Raw genomic sequence first — 15159 nt, 5'->3', positions numbered from 1 at the left:
CAAATTCTGATACACAGCAATCCTATTGGACACAGTCAAATTCTGATACACAGCAATCCTATTGGACACAAATTCTGATACACAGCAATCCTATTAGACACAGTCGAACTGGCCCTACAGTGTTTCCAAGGTTGTAAATCATCACGGAAGCAAAATGCCACACTGGTCTCCTGAGGAGCAGCTGGTGGGTTCAAACTGCCAACCTTACAATTGAGAGGTAAGTACTTTAACAATTGCATTACCAGAGCTCATCTGTTCAGTGACAAATTCAAAGCAGCAAAAGTTGGCACACTGCAGCCTGCGTGTCTGTGTGCAGGACATTTATTAGATTAACTCAACCGAATCCGGGAAACGTTTGTTGTTGATACAGCCACTACGATTGACTATTGCAGAAATAAGTGTTGACGAGTGCAAGTCAGCAGGGTTTTCTTCATATGAGGGGTCTTCAAAGAGTCCAGGGGAAATGTGTACGATGAAAAAAACTATGCATGGATTTCAAAATATATCTGCATCAGAATAAATGCCTAAGAAGTCCACTCCTGCTGTGTGGCACCCTGGATTAATGCACTGGACTGCAAAGTCAATTTGAACCACAAGTTTGGGGGTTCAAGCTCACCAGCCATTCCTCGGAAACCCTAGACAGTGTCGCTATGAGTTGGGACAGACTCCATGGCACTTAAAAACAACAAGTCCTGGTATGGCGCTGTGTGGCGCTGTGTGGCGCTGTGCGGTTAATACACCAACTGCAGGGTCTGTGACGCAGTTCTAGTCTGTTCTTTAGACTCACTGTGACTCCGAGCCAACCAGATAACAGTGGATTTGGTTTGCTTGGGGTTTTTTTTTTTTTCTTTTTAATCAATACTTAGAACTATCTTACCACCCATGACTGCAAGCAACTGTTCAAAGAAACAGGGAGGGAGATGGAATAAAGTGGTGTGGTGGTGGTGGTGGTGGTGGTGGTGGTGTGCCGTGGAGTTGGCCCCAACTCATGGCAACCCTGTATAGAGTTTCTGATGCTGTAAATCTTTATAGGAACAGAAAGCCTCATCTTTCTCCTGTGGAACCGCTGATAGTTTCGAACTGCTGACCTTGAGGTTAGCAGCCCGACTCGTAACCACTACGCTACCAGAGCTCCTTATAAAGAGGTCAATGATCCATAAATAAGTATAACAGGATGCTTGGGGGGGGGGTGGCATTAAAAAGTAGTTATTGTTGTTAAGTGCCATTGAGTCAGTACAAAGCACAACTGGTAGGTGTGAACCGCCAACCTTGTAGTTGGCAGTCCAGGGCCTATCCTACAGCCCCACACCAGGCAGTGGTTGCTGTTAAGTGCCATTGAGTCGGTTCCGACGCGCAGCGACCCTGTGTACGGTTTCTGAGGAGCAGCCGGTGAACTTGAACCACTGACCTTGCAGTTCAAATGGCTTTGCAGTCCAGCGCATTAACCCACAGTGTCACACCAGTTAATGCCTCTCAAGGATCTTTTCTTATATCCTATCAATTATCCCTCTCCATACACCACATTCTCATCTGTAGTTGCCCCTACATCATCAGCTCTGGGCATCATAAAGCTCTGTCTTAATTAGAGGCACTGTAACCCACTGGAAGTTAAGGAAGTACTGAGTCACGTGGTATCCCCTGATTTGCTCCTGAAGCAGCAGACATCTGTACAACATTTTCATTATAGTCACCCCATCCTCAGAGGGAGCCAAATACCCCTTTCTCACTGGCTGATGAAGGGTAGGGATGAAAGAAGTGAATAAATGAAATTAAATGAGGAGTCACTGAGGCACAATCACAGCAGAAGGCTGGTAACAAATGGCAGAGCCACATCCATCCTACAAGGTGTCCACAAACGCCGCTGGGGTGAAGGTCAGAGAGTGTGGGAGGCTCTACTGAACCAGGAAGTAGACATGTACAAGGAAGCGCACACACCAGAAAAGGCAGCTTTAAAGCTAATCTGGTCTCTAATTGTAATTCACATGAAAGTTTCCGGAGTAAACTGGGTTTTCACCCCACAATTCATCCACGCAGTGACTGTGGCATGGACCCCCCATAATGTAAGAGCACTATTCCCACTTCCTTCCTGTCTCCCCCATTTCCATTCATCCTGCATTCCCATCCCTTCCTGCCTTTGAGCATTATCCCTGGACACACGTTGCCCTGTTGACCTCGTATGGTTGGTACCTCCCTGATGTTATGGTCCCCTTCTAGGCCTGTCATCAGGGTGAGTTCAGTTCCAGGTTTGAAGGCTGTCTAAGGCCATAGTCTCAGGAGGGTAATTCAACCACTGTTCTATCAGAACGTTTTCAACTCAGGCATAGATCCTGAGCCATCTGGCTATACAGAGCCATGCCTCAAGCAACCTCTGTGGAATGCATGACTCTTGGGGTTCTAAAGCTATAAAACAAAGCCAACAGTCACACCCTGCCTACCCGGCTCCTCGTGAGTGACTATAGGCAAATCGCAGGGGTGGGCACCAATTTTTGTCTCAAAGCCCAGTTGACGGAGCCAGATGAATTCTCCAAAGGATCACTTCACCTCACAAGGTTAGACAGAACCAATAAAAAAACAACATAGGGTAGAAAAGACATTTCGTGGCTTTTCTCAGAGGTCTGCTTCATGAGGCCAGCGTAATAATGAAGGATTGCTTGACAATGTCTTGAAAGCACATCATTACTGAATGATTACAAAGGGAAGACGGAATGAATACACATATGAGTGACCAGATGGGACTGCAGGCCATAGCTAGGATCACAGTGGCAAGGGAATCTATGACGCTAAGGGTAAGGAGAATGTGGGGAGATTGGTTTTCCACAAAACTAAACTGCAGGTGACTAAAAGACTTCTCCCTCCTACATACCTGTTACACATTTCGTACCCTGGAGACAGCACAAGTTAGTGCTTCAATGGACAAATACTTTCTAACTGGCCCCCTCACTGTGAACCTCCAGGTAAAAAAATGAGCAAAGACCGTTAATACCATCCACCCTGCCATAGAAGTATCAAGTTTACCTGATGCTTCAAGACTTGATTCAAGACTCCTTTACCTGTTCTCCTGCCTTCTGGTGAGATCTCCTAGGTTCACCCCAAGACTATGGAAATAGAACATCATTTCTGATGTGATTCTTACAGCAACATGCTACACCATACTTTACAACTTACTAGAACGTAAACAAAGCCATTCCCTACTTGACACTTGAAGACGCCATATTGTTTTTACTTTGGCTTTTGTTCACAGTCAAACATTTAGGTAAGGCTGAAAACTCATGGTTCGGCATCTTGACAAACCATTAATTAACAAATGCATCATTGTATCTCTGAAAATAAAGGATTTGTAGGTTTTGTAATAAACGCTCCTTCAGAGTCTTCATAAATGTTTTCATTTCCTCAGCTGACAAGCAGTGCAAGGGAGATTGAAGGGGCCACACTAATTAGGAAGTCTCTGATGATACTGTGCTGATGTTATAAAAGCCAGAGATAAGGTTCTGGATGATAATTAAGATAATTAAGCCTTTCCAGAAGGTGACAGAAATACTCAGACAAAAGACTACTTTGGTTGTCGACTCATCAGTTAAATTATGTAGAAAGGCTCCCACGTTGGAATGGTCAGTGGTCATCTCGCTGCTCCTGTTTCGTTCTATCATTAGGGGCCTATCTAAAATGACCCAAGAAGGAAGCTGATTTCAGTAACTTGTTTCAATAAAACAAAAGCTTGCCCTGCATCAAACACCGCAGTCTAAATGTTCACACTACCTACATCTGAATCTACAGTTGTACTTAGGGATAGCCGACAACTCACCCTACTTAAGTGCAGGGACCCCTAAGTCCTGAATAACAACAGCAAGGTGCTACACCAGGCACCGTGAATGCCTTGTGCAAAGATGAACCAAGCACAGCACCACACCCTAAAGCCACAGGAGTTAGTCCCGGAGAAAAGACAGCAAAGAGAAGCATTATCAATGATAGGAAGAGGTCAAAGGGACTGGTCATCTGAACCGGAGCAAGCAGTGCTGTGAAAAATGCCAGAAATTTCCTTTGGCTTGAAAGAAGCAAGAAAGAAGGGTTATTAAATTTCTCCGAAACAAAGATTTTCAGGAGCAACCAACAGGAAGATCATCCAGCTGAAGTAAAAAGAAGAGACAATGGAAGAAGAGCTTCTTGATGCAGCCCAAAAGGAGTAGAAAATGATATATACCTAAAGAAACTCATCAGTCTCTGTAACGGAACAAGCACTAAACATTAAAAAAGATTGGAGGATGCATAGAATCTCTTTCCAAGGATATTAGGGCAGATAACTACACTCAGGAAAGGAGAAGAGGTTGGGATCAAGAATGACTGCAAAGGGACACCACCTACCAGGAACCTGTTAGAGCACATGGACTCTGAGTGGGACTCCTGGGAGGTGGAAGGTCAGACAAGGGTGAGCTGATGCCAGGCTGGACAGAGCAGGAAAATCCTGCTGGGAGGTCCAGGTCTGGGAAAAGTGTCCACGTTGGCCATGAGTAGCCAGGAGGGCCTGACTTCTTGTAAGGAGAAGAGCATGGGTCAAAGACAGAGAGGCCAGAAAACTTAAGACTCTCAGCAGACACTGAGCACCTTGGAGTATGACGACACACAGGATGAAGAGAATTTAAGGTCAGAAACAGAAGCAGATGTGAAGTGATCACAGCTCCTAAACTCCAAGCTTGGACACTTGTACTTTATTAGAAAACAATCTTGACAGTGGATGGGATCACCAACCATCAGTAAGCCCCGCCCTCCAGGTTCTATTTTCCCATGTCAATCAACACTTTAATGAGCATTCATTGAAAAGTCCACCACCCGTCAGTCTATGTGTTCTGCTGTGATGGCTTACACATGGCTGGAAGACATGGCACTGGCTTGATCATGAGGGTTACTCATGGTGGACAAGTTTCAGCAGAGCTTCCATAGCAAAAGACTCAGAAGAAGGACCTACCAACCTACTTCTAAAAACCAGCCAATGAAGACCCTATGGATCACAATAGAATATTCTCCAACACAATGCTGAAGACGAGAGTCTAGGCTGAAAGCTACTCTCAAAGATGGCTGTAACAATGGACCTAAGTGGACCAAAAATTGTGAAGACAGCACTGGTTCAGGCAACATTCTGTTCTACCACGCATAATGTTGGCCTAAGTGAAAGTCAACTCAACAGTGACTCACAACTGTAAAGTAGCTGGTAACAGTGAAAATTAACTATGGAATCCTAAAGTGGCTTTGCAAAACAGAGAAGATCTCATTCATAAGAATGGGAATGCTAGACCAGTGAGAAGTTTAGAGCCAAGTCCTGATCAGCCAGAGAGTTCTGCCTCTTGAAATGTCAGGACTCCCACCATGCAAAATGCAAACACAAACACCACCTCCTGGGACTGTTGTGAAAACAAAATGAAAAGATTTCGAACTGTACTGACCGGATCCAGTCCCCCGGACAAGCTATACAGGTGACGAGTGGAGTGGGTGTGTGTTTGCTCTTCCTGCCCTGGTTCCTATGCCCACTGCCTTCAAGTACAGGTTTTCTTCCACTGTAAATGGCACTCACAGGAACTCTGAATTATTTTTAACAAGCACGAGGCCAATGTGATGACTCAGTCATACCACAGCCAGGCCTAAATGTCCGTTACTAACAAATACTGTAAAACGTCTGCAAAGAAAAAAAAAAGTTCTCCAGGAACTGAGTAAGCAGGTCAATTTTCTTAGTAAAAGGAAAAATGAAGATTGAGAAACCCGCATGTCTAGAAGTGGGAATTGTTGAATTTCAATATCTATAGTAACGCTGTGAAAACATTTTCAAAATATTCTAACACCAATAGTAAGAGTGATGAACAGGGGACTTCAGACCCTGACTCGAATGAACTTTGTGGGCTGTTCCAATCCCAGACAAGCCCAGATGCTTACTGAATGGGAAGGCTATTGTTAAGGAGCCCTGGTGGCACCGCAGTTAAGTGCTTGACTGCTAACCACAATGTTGGAAGTTCAAACCTACCAGCCGCCCTGAGGGAGAAAGCTGTGGTAGGTTAGCTTCTTTATAAAGATTTACAGCCTTGGAAACCCTAATGGGGCAGTTCTGCTCTGTATGGAGTTGGGATGAGTCAGAATCCACTCATCAGCCGAGGGGTTGGTTTTGTTTTTTCCTGAATTTAGTGTAAAGTTGTGCCTATAGGATTGCTGTTGTTTAAAAAAATTACCCTTGATACATGCTACAACATAGATGAACCTTAAAAACTTTATTGTTGTTATTGCTAAGTGCCGTGGAGTCAGTTCCAACTCCTAGTGACCCTGTATAGGGTTTTCAAGGAGCGGCAGGTGTGTTTGAACCACCAAGCCTGTGGTTCAAACCAACCTTGCAGTCCAGTGCTTTATCCCACAGTGAAAGTAAATTAATCACTAAAGGACAAAAAACATGAAGGGGCTTAAAAAGTTCAAAAAAAAATTGGGATGAAACATAATGGAACTTTTTGAAGTCCCCTCACACTTTGTGATGTCACTTACATGAACTACCAAGGATAGGCAAGTGGACAGATGTCAAAGTGATTCCAGAGGTGAGCTGGGGACACAGTTTCTACAGATGATGACGAGGATGTCGTGAATGGGTGAGCAATATGATCAAGATCCTCAAGATCACTAACCTGGACAGGTGCTAACTGTTGAAATGGTCAATGTTACCCAGACACGAGGCAGCTTCAGAAGGTCATGGAAAACCTCCATTTGTTCATTCAATGTTGTCCATGAGTTTTTTGAAAACTCTACATATTTTCTACAATTAAAAAAAAAAAAATACTGTAAATAAACATATTACCCATCACTACAAAAAACACTAAAGAGTGCTGATGCCACAGTGGCTAAAGTACTTCATGCTGACTGAAAGGTCAGCAGTTCGAACCTAGCAGCAGCTGCTCCTCAGCAGAAAGATGAGGCAGTTTGCTTCTGTAAAGATGTTGCTGAGTACCATCGAGCCATTTTTGATTCATAGTGGCCACATATAGGGTTTCTGAGGAGCAGCTGGTGGGTTTGAACTGCGGATCTTGCATTGCAATTAGCAGTCCACTGCTTATCCTACAGCACCACACCAGATGCCAGTCTTAGAAACCACACGGGCAGTTCCACACTGTTCAACATGGTTGCTTTGAGTCAGATCCGACTTAATGGAGACAAGAAAGGCAGTAGGTGCATTTGAAGAGTGTGTTTCCTGTCCTTCAGGCCCACTGCCTAACAAGTCATGGGAACTGCTGAGATACAGCATAAGTAACAGTTATATTGCATGTACAATAAAAAGAACTTGAGGGGAGAGTATGGATTTCAAACACTGGTGAGATTCTTCAGGACACTGCTCTTCCTGTGGTTGTCCACTCAGCAGTGTATCCCAAACTAGGAAGTCCCTGCCATCTAGCATCAAAAGACAAAGACCGGGGCTAAATGAAGGTGAAATAAATGATGCTGGAGATGGCCCGATAGAATTTTGAAAGACCAATGAGTTATGCATCAACTTATTTAAACAACATTAAAGGCAACTCTACACATGGTGTTGAAGAAGAATATTAAAAGTAGAATAGACTACCAGAAGAAGAAACAAATCTGTGTTGGCCATCAAGTATATCAGATGCTCCTTAGAAGTCAGGATGCCGAAACTTTGTCTCTCATACTTTGGAATTAACAGGAAGGACCAGTTCCTGGAGAAGGACATCATGGTTGGTAAAGTGGAGGGTCACCAATGAGATGGATTGGCACAGTGGCAACAGCAATGGGCTCAAGCATAACAATGACTGTGAGGTTGGCACAAGATCAGGCAGTGTTTGGTTCTGTTGTGCATAAGGTCGTTATGAGTGGGAATCGGCTTGATGGTGCCTAACAAATAGCATACACATGGCTCTCACCACATGGACTACACAGAAATCAAAGTGACTGCATCTGTGGAAAGAGACAGTGGAAAAGCTCCACATCATCAGCAAAAACAAGACCAGGGGCCGATTACGGAACAGACTATCCATTGCTCATATGCAAGATCAGGCTGAAGCTAAAGAAAATTAAAACAAGTCCACGAGAGCCAAAATATGACCTTAAACATATCCTCCTGAATTTAAAGATCATCTCAAGAACAGATTTGATGCATTAGACACGAATGACTGAAGGTTAGATGAACTGCGGGATGCCATCAAGATCATCAGACAGGAAGAAAGTAAAAATCACTAAATAGACAGGAAAGGAATAAAAGACCAAAATGGATGTCAGAAGAGACCCTGAAACTTGCTCTCCAGCACAGAGATGCTAAAGCAAATGGAAGAAATGAGGAAATAAAAGAGTTGAACAAAAAATTTCAAAGGTCAGCTCAAGATGACAAAGCCAAGTATTATGATGAAATGTGCAAAGACCCAGAGTTAGAAAACCAAGCTGAAAAAACTGAACAAACAATTCATGCGTAGACTTGCAGTTGGAGGATTCTATGGGTAAAACATTGAATGATGCAGAAAACATCAAAAAAGGATGAAAGGTATACAAAAAGTCACTGTACCAAAACGAAATGGCTGATGTTCAACCCTTTCAAGAGATAGCATATGATTAAGAACTGATGGTAATGAAGGAAGACGTCTACGCTGCACTGAAGGCATCGGCAAAAAAATAAAGCTCCAGGAATTGAGGGAATGCAAATCGAATTCTTTCAGGTAAACGACAAAGCACTGGAAACACTCATCTATGCCAAGAAATGTGGAAGACCGGTACCTGGCCAACTGCTTGGAAGAGATCCATATTCATGTCCATTCCAAAGAGAGGTGACCCAAAGGAATGCAGAAGTCATCGAACATATCATTAATATTACACGCAAGCAAAATTTTGCTGGAGATAAATTCAAAAATGGCTCCAACAGTACACCAACCAGCAACTGTCAGAAATTCAAGCCGGATTCAGATACAATGAAGGACATCACTGGATGGAAATGAAGGATATCACTGCTGACGTCAAATGGATCTTGGCCAAAAGCAGAGAATACCAGAAAGATGTTTACCTGCGCTTTATTGACTCTGTAAAGGCTTTCGACTGTGTGGACACGCTATGGATAACATTGCAAAGAATGGGTATTCTGGGACACTTAATTAGGCTCCTAAGGAACCTGTACGTACACCAAGAGGCAGTCGTTCTCCCAGAACCAGGGAACACCGAATGGTTCAAAACCAGGAAAGGTGTGAATGAGGGTTGTATCCTTTTACTATACTGATTCAATCTGCATGCTAAGTAAATAATCCTAGAAACTGGATTATATGAAGAACGTGGCATCAGGATTGGAGGAAGACTCATCAACAACCATTCGATACAATGTTGCTTGGTGAAAGTGAAGAGGAGTTAAAACATGTAGAGAAGGACATCATGCTTGGTAAACTGAAGAGTCAGCAAAATAAGTGAAAGCCCCCCAAAGAGATGGAATGGCACCATGGGATGCAGTAACGGGCTCAATCGTAGCAATGGCTGAGGATGGCACAAGAACGGGCAGGGTTTCATTCTGTTGAGCACAGGATCAATATGAGTTGGAAGCAACTCGACGGCACCTAACAATAACAAGGAGGCGGAGGATTTTATTTTGAATGTGTTCACATTGCACCTTTAACCAGCTCTGCCTCCCCTCACACCTAACACACCATCCCTCCCACCGTAGGAGTAGCAAGCAGTTCTGGGGGGCCAGAGTAGAGTTCCCAGCTTGGTGGCTCTGGTACTGTGCCCCACCCCAGTCCACACCCACCCCTCCCAGTCAACCCTTCAGAACTCTTAAGTCCACTCTTCTCTTGTAGCAGCCTGCCCCTCCACCCAAGGCCCTGGTCATTAGAAGAACTTTGGTAGCCCCATCTCTACCTCCGCTGCCACCTGCTCTGACTTCACACCCTCTGAGGTCCCAGCGTTCTCCAACTGCACAAGGAGCACATGGAACAGCTCTACAGACAGAAAGGAAGATCCATCGCAGCTTAGAAACCAGCAGGCTCTTGGTCCCTAAAAACACCTACTGAACACATTGGGGAAAATAGACTACCCTGATACATATGTTAATAACATGCTAAATAACCTTATCACTCTATTAATGATACCGGCTCAGGATCTCTGAACCTTGTGAGGATGTTAAAGTCACTGCACATGGGTCATTCAACAGAGAACTAGCTGCACGGGTAAATGGACAATGGCAATGGCAAGCAACCTGTGACTGAGTTTATCATGGAGAACTGTCTTTTGATTTGATTGTTGTGCCGCATCAAGAAATTATTAATTGTATCAGCTATTATTTGTATCAGCCATAGAAATATGATTGATGACGTGCCTGGGGTTATAACCCACCCAGAGGTGCCGTGGATGAAAGACCTGGCAATCTGCTTCCCAAACTCACAGCCTTGAAAACGCCATGGCGTCTGCAGTTCTACATTGACACACATGTCATCACCATGAGTCAGAATCCACTCAACGGTAACACGTTTGGGTTCCATTTGGTTAGGAGAGTGTCAGAGTGATGCACATCTATCTACAAAGGACTGTGCTGTTCTGAGGCTTGGTTTGGAAAGGAAGATCAATATTATGGCTCTACCAAGATATGACCAATAATGTGGTCTACTCTAACGACAATTTGTACACACTGCTCTACCAACAAGACGTAACTACCACTGTACTGACAAGTTGTATCTACCACTCTACTGACACGTTCTATCTACCGCTCTACCGACAAGTTGTATCTACTGCTCTACCAACAAGTTGTACCTACCACTCTATCAACAAATTGTCTCTACTTCTCTGCCAACAAGTAGCAACTACCGCACTACCAATAAATTATACTTACCATTCTCCCAACAAGTTGTATTTACCACTCTATTAACATGTCGTACCTACGGATTAACCAATATGTTGTACCTGTTGACCCACCAACAAATTGTACCTGCCGCTCTAGTAACAAGTTGTACCTACCTCTCTACCAACAAGTCATATCCACAGATTAACCAATATGTTGTACCTGTTGATCCACCAACAAATTGTACCTACCACTCTAGCAACAAGTTGCTTTGGGGAAGGCACCCTGTAGTTCTCTTCCTCCATCTAGACTCACTAAGTGTTTCCCACCTACCAGCCTCAAAGGGATTCAGAGAGCATTATAGCTGTCTGGAGGATCTTTGATCTTTGGGGATGAGAGTTGCTAATGAGTGTTTTGTCGGGAAGCACTCCCACTCTGCCCGATGGGGAGGTTCTGAACACCTCTTCCAGGGATATCTGCTGTAGGAAAGAGAATGCTATGTTTGAAGTGGCGATTAAGATAGCCTAGTAATTACAAGGGAGTGGGCGGCTCTTTATGAAGGGGAGACCAGAGGCCCCTGCAGTCTCATTTCTCCTCTGCTGCAATGGTGTGGTGACCTTGCCTCACTTTGTTATTCTGAAAATCCAGGTGAAACACACAAAGTCACCTTACACCATAAATATGAGAAGCATGGCCTGGGATCAGAGGAAATTAAACTGAAGTGGAAACATTTCCACAATGATGTGTTCATTTGCTACACCATCACGGTTGCAGAATTCACCTTTTGAACAAGTTGGTTCCATAATCTGTAAAATGAACATAAGGATCTTTTGTATCATACACCTCTCCCCAATCTGTGTTCATAAAGCATGGCGCCATCTTGGTTGTATAACTTCATCATTCATGGTGGTGTCTTACACAGTAAGTGGCTGTGTAGGCAATTCTGCTCTCTCAAGTGTTATCTGAGGAGGGGAGGAATGCAACCTCAAAACTTAGAAGCCTAAAGAAAAGTAGAAATCAGAAGGAAAGAAACATTGACTTGATTTTAATGAGAATTTTAGTCTTGAAGTATCCTGGTGCACGCTGTAGGATAAGCACTGGACTGCTAACCGTAAGTCAGTGGTTCAAAGCTACCAGCCACTCCTCAGAAACCTCATGCAGGGTCGCTATGAATTGGAACCGACTCAATGACCTTAACAACAACAGCAATATAGAGTGAGGCTTGGCTATAGTTTCAGGTCCTTCGATAAGACACGTGTTATTTGTTGTTGTTGGTGGTGGTGGTGGTGGTGGTGTGTGCTGCCAAGTTGATTCCAACCCACAGTGACCCCCTCGGACAAAAAATGCAGGAACAGATCGCCAAGTCTGTTCTCCCTCTCACTGAAACGCCTCTTCCTTCAGAGCATGCGTCAGAGCTGCCGTGTTATATTTTTATTTAGGTGACTCATACTTAATCAATGTGACTCTTCTACTTCACTGTAAACTCAATGAGAACAAGGCACAAATGCATTCTGCTCACTACCTTCATCTGGGTGCCCCTGAAACACAGTCTGAGCTAGGACTTGGGTGCAGGTGGCTCATGTGGGCTGTCACCTAAAGAGAAAGGACAGGGAGAACACAAGGAGAGTGGGCCAGAGAAGAAGGAACTAGTAACATAAGGTACATTTTAAGAGCAATAGGGCTTCATGTCCACCAGGGCCTTCTGGGGCTGGGGAGCTGGAGGGGTTAGAATGGCCCCAGAATGGATCCAATGGTCTGGAGGCACCATTGGTTCAGGGATGTCACTGGGGGGTGTTAATACGTCCCCATTTCCAATCTGGGCTTGCACACCACGTGGCCTCCCACAGCATCAGAGAGCAGCTGCCACACTTCACAGGAGCACAGGAGACCATGCTGAGCTGAGTACAGTGCCTGGCATGCTGTAGACCCTCAGTAAACAATGCTGGTGGGCATCAAGATCAAGACTGCCTTTAATGGATGAATACAACTTCCTTGTAAAAGCACTGGTCAAAACCAAAGGGGCAAACCCACTGCTGCTGAGCTGACTCCCATTCCTGGGGACCCCAGGTGGTGCAGAGTGAAACTGCCCTGTACCGCTTTCCTTGGTGATCATCTTTGTGGGAGTGGACACAAGGTCTTTCTTCGGCAGTGACATCAATTGAATTTGAACAACCAACCAAAGAGCACTGGTTGGTGTTGGTGTTCTGTGCTGTTGAGTCGGTTCAAAGTCAGAGCGACCCGGAATAGGGTTTCTGAAGAGTGGCTGGTGGATTTGAACTGACGATCTTGCTGTTAACAGTCCAGTGCTTATCCTAATACACCACACCAAGACTGGTAGAGTATTTAAATGAAAAAAAAAAAAAAGTTTGGGTAAATGTAGTCCATAGTTTGGACAAGTTATCAGGAGGGACCAGTCCCTGGAGAAAGACCTCATGCTCAGTATAGCAGAGGGTCAACAAAAAGAGGAAGACCCCCAATGAGATGGACTGACACTGTGGTGGCAGCAGCCATGGTCTGAAGAATAACAACCACTGTGAGGATGGTTCAGGACCAGGCATTGTTTCCTTCTATTGTGCACAGCATTGCTAAGAGCCGGAGCCCACTTGAGGGCATCTAATTCACTGTATTGCAAAATTGGTTTGAACAGAAAGGTCAGTGGTTCAAGCTCACCAGTCACTCCCTGAAAACCCTATACAGGCCTCCATGGGTTGGAACCCACTGGGCAGCCCCTGACAACAATAATCCATTAGATGTTCTGCACGGTCTCTCCACAAGGGGCGCTCTTGAGATGCCAGGGTACTCAAAGGTACTGTAGTGGATAAAGCACTCCACTGCTTACCATAATGGTGGTCCAAACTCAATAGCCACTCCACAAGAGAAAGCTATGGCAGTCTACTTCCACAAAGATTTAGAGCCTTGGAAACTCGCTGGGGTAGTTCTACTCCGTCCTATAGGGTCTCTATGCATCTGAATAGATGCAACAGCTGGGGCCTGGTTTTGGGTTTCCAGTAACAAACAGAGGGGACTTTCACACTGTTGCAATAAGAAGAGTGATGTGTGCTTCACAATTGATGTGTTGTTGTTTCAATGCCTTTGAGTTGGTTCTGACTCACAGCGACCATGGGTAGTATTTTCAGGAGCAGCTGGCAGCCATACTTAACAGCTCCTGGTGTAGTGCTGTAGGATCAGCATCAGACTGCCAACCACAGGGCTGGCATGTCAGACCCACAAACGAATCCTCCAAAACCCTAAAAAGGTCGCTGTGAGTCAGAACCAACTCAATGGCACTTGTTGTTAACTGCCATAGAGTCAATTCCAACTCACAGTGACCCAGTATAGGTTTTCCAAGGAGCAGCTGATAAGCTTGAACCGACGCTGCAGTTCAAATGACTTTGCAGTCTGATGCATTAGACCAGAGTGCTACATCAGTAACAAACTTAGGGAGCTCAGATGGCACTGCAGGATAAGCACTGGACTGCTAACTGCAAAGTTGACAGTTTAAACCCACCAGCCGTTCCGCAAACTAAAAATGAGCCTTTCTGCACCCATAAAGGTTTACAGACTTGGAAATCCTATACAAGTCATTATGAGGTGAAATCAATTAGACAGCGCTCAAAAATAACAACTTACTAACTTGGACATGTTGTTGTTGTTAGGTGCCATCAAGTTGGCACTGACTCAAAGCAACCTTAACACAGCAGAAAGAAACACTGTCCTATTCTGGGCCAACCTCAGTACTGTTGCCATGCTTGAGTCCATCGATGCTGCCACTTGGCAATCCATCTCATTGGGGGTCCTCCTCTTTTTCTCTGACCCTCCACCTTACCAAACATGATATCCTTCTCCAGCGATTGGTCCCTCCTGACAATATGTCCGAAGTATGAGACATGAAGTTTGGCCATCTTGGCCTCCAAGGAGGACTCTGGCTGCATTTCTACCAAAATGGATCTATTGGTTCTTTTGGCAGCCCATGGCACTTTTAGTATTGTCCTCCAACACCACAACTCAAAGGCATCAATTCTTCTACAGTCTTTCTTATTCAATGTCCAGCTATCACATGCATATGAGGTTACTGAAAATACCATGGCTTGGGTCAGGCGCACCTTAGTCCTCAAGCTGACACCTTTGCTCTTCAACACTTTAAAAAGGTCTTGTGCAACAGATTTGCCTAATGCAATATGTCGTTTGATTTCTTGACTGCTGTTTCCGGGAGTGTTGACAGTTGATCCAAGAAGAATGAAGTCCTCGGCAACTTCAATCTTTTCTCCGTTGATAAGAATGTTGTTTGTTGGTCCAGTGGTGAGGATTTTTGTTTTCTTTACATTGAGATGTAATCCATACCGAAGGCTGTGCTCTTTGATCTTCATCAATAAATATTTTAA

The 15159-nt window shown here is 44.5% G+C and overlaps 1 protein-coding gene across 1 annotated transcript in view; it reads right to left on the bottom strand.

Moving 5' to 3' along the window:
- The window catches only part of TIAM2 (T-cell lymphoma invasion and metastasis 2), a 524960-nt gene that overhangs the window by 207613 nt on the left and 302188 nt on the right, over positions 1-15159 (bottom strand). The gene's annotated exons all lie outside the window — the stretch shown is intronic.

Source organism: Chrysochloris asiatica, unplaced genomic scaffold (assembly GCF_000296735.1).
Source record: "Chrysochloris asiatica unplaced genomic scaffold, ChrAsi1.0 scaffold00117, whole genome shotgun sequence".
NCBI lineage: Eukaryota > Metazoa > Chordata > Mammalia > Afrosoricida > Chrysochloridae > Chrysochloris > Chrysochloris asiatica.
This window is presented reverse-complemented; position numbering and strand designations above follow the sequence as displayed.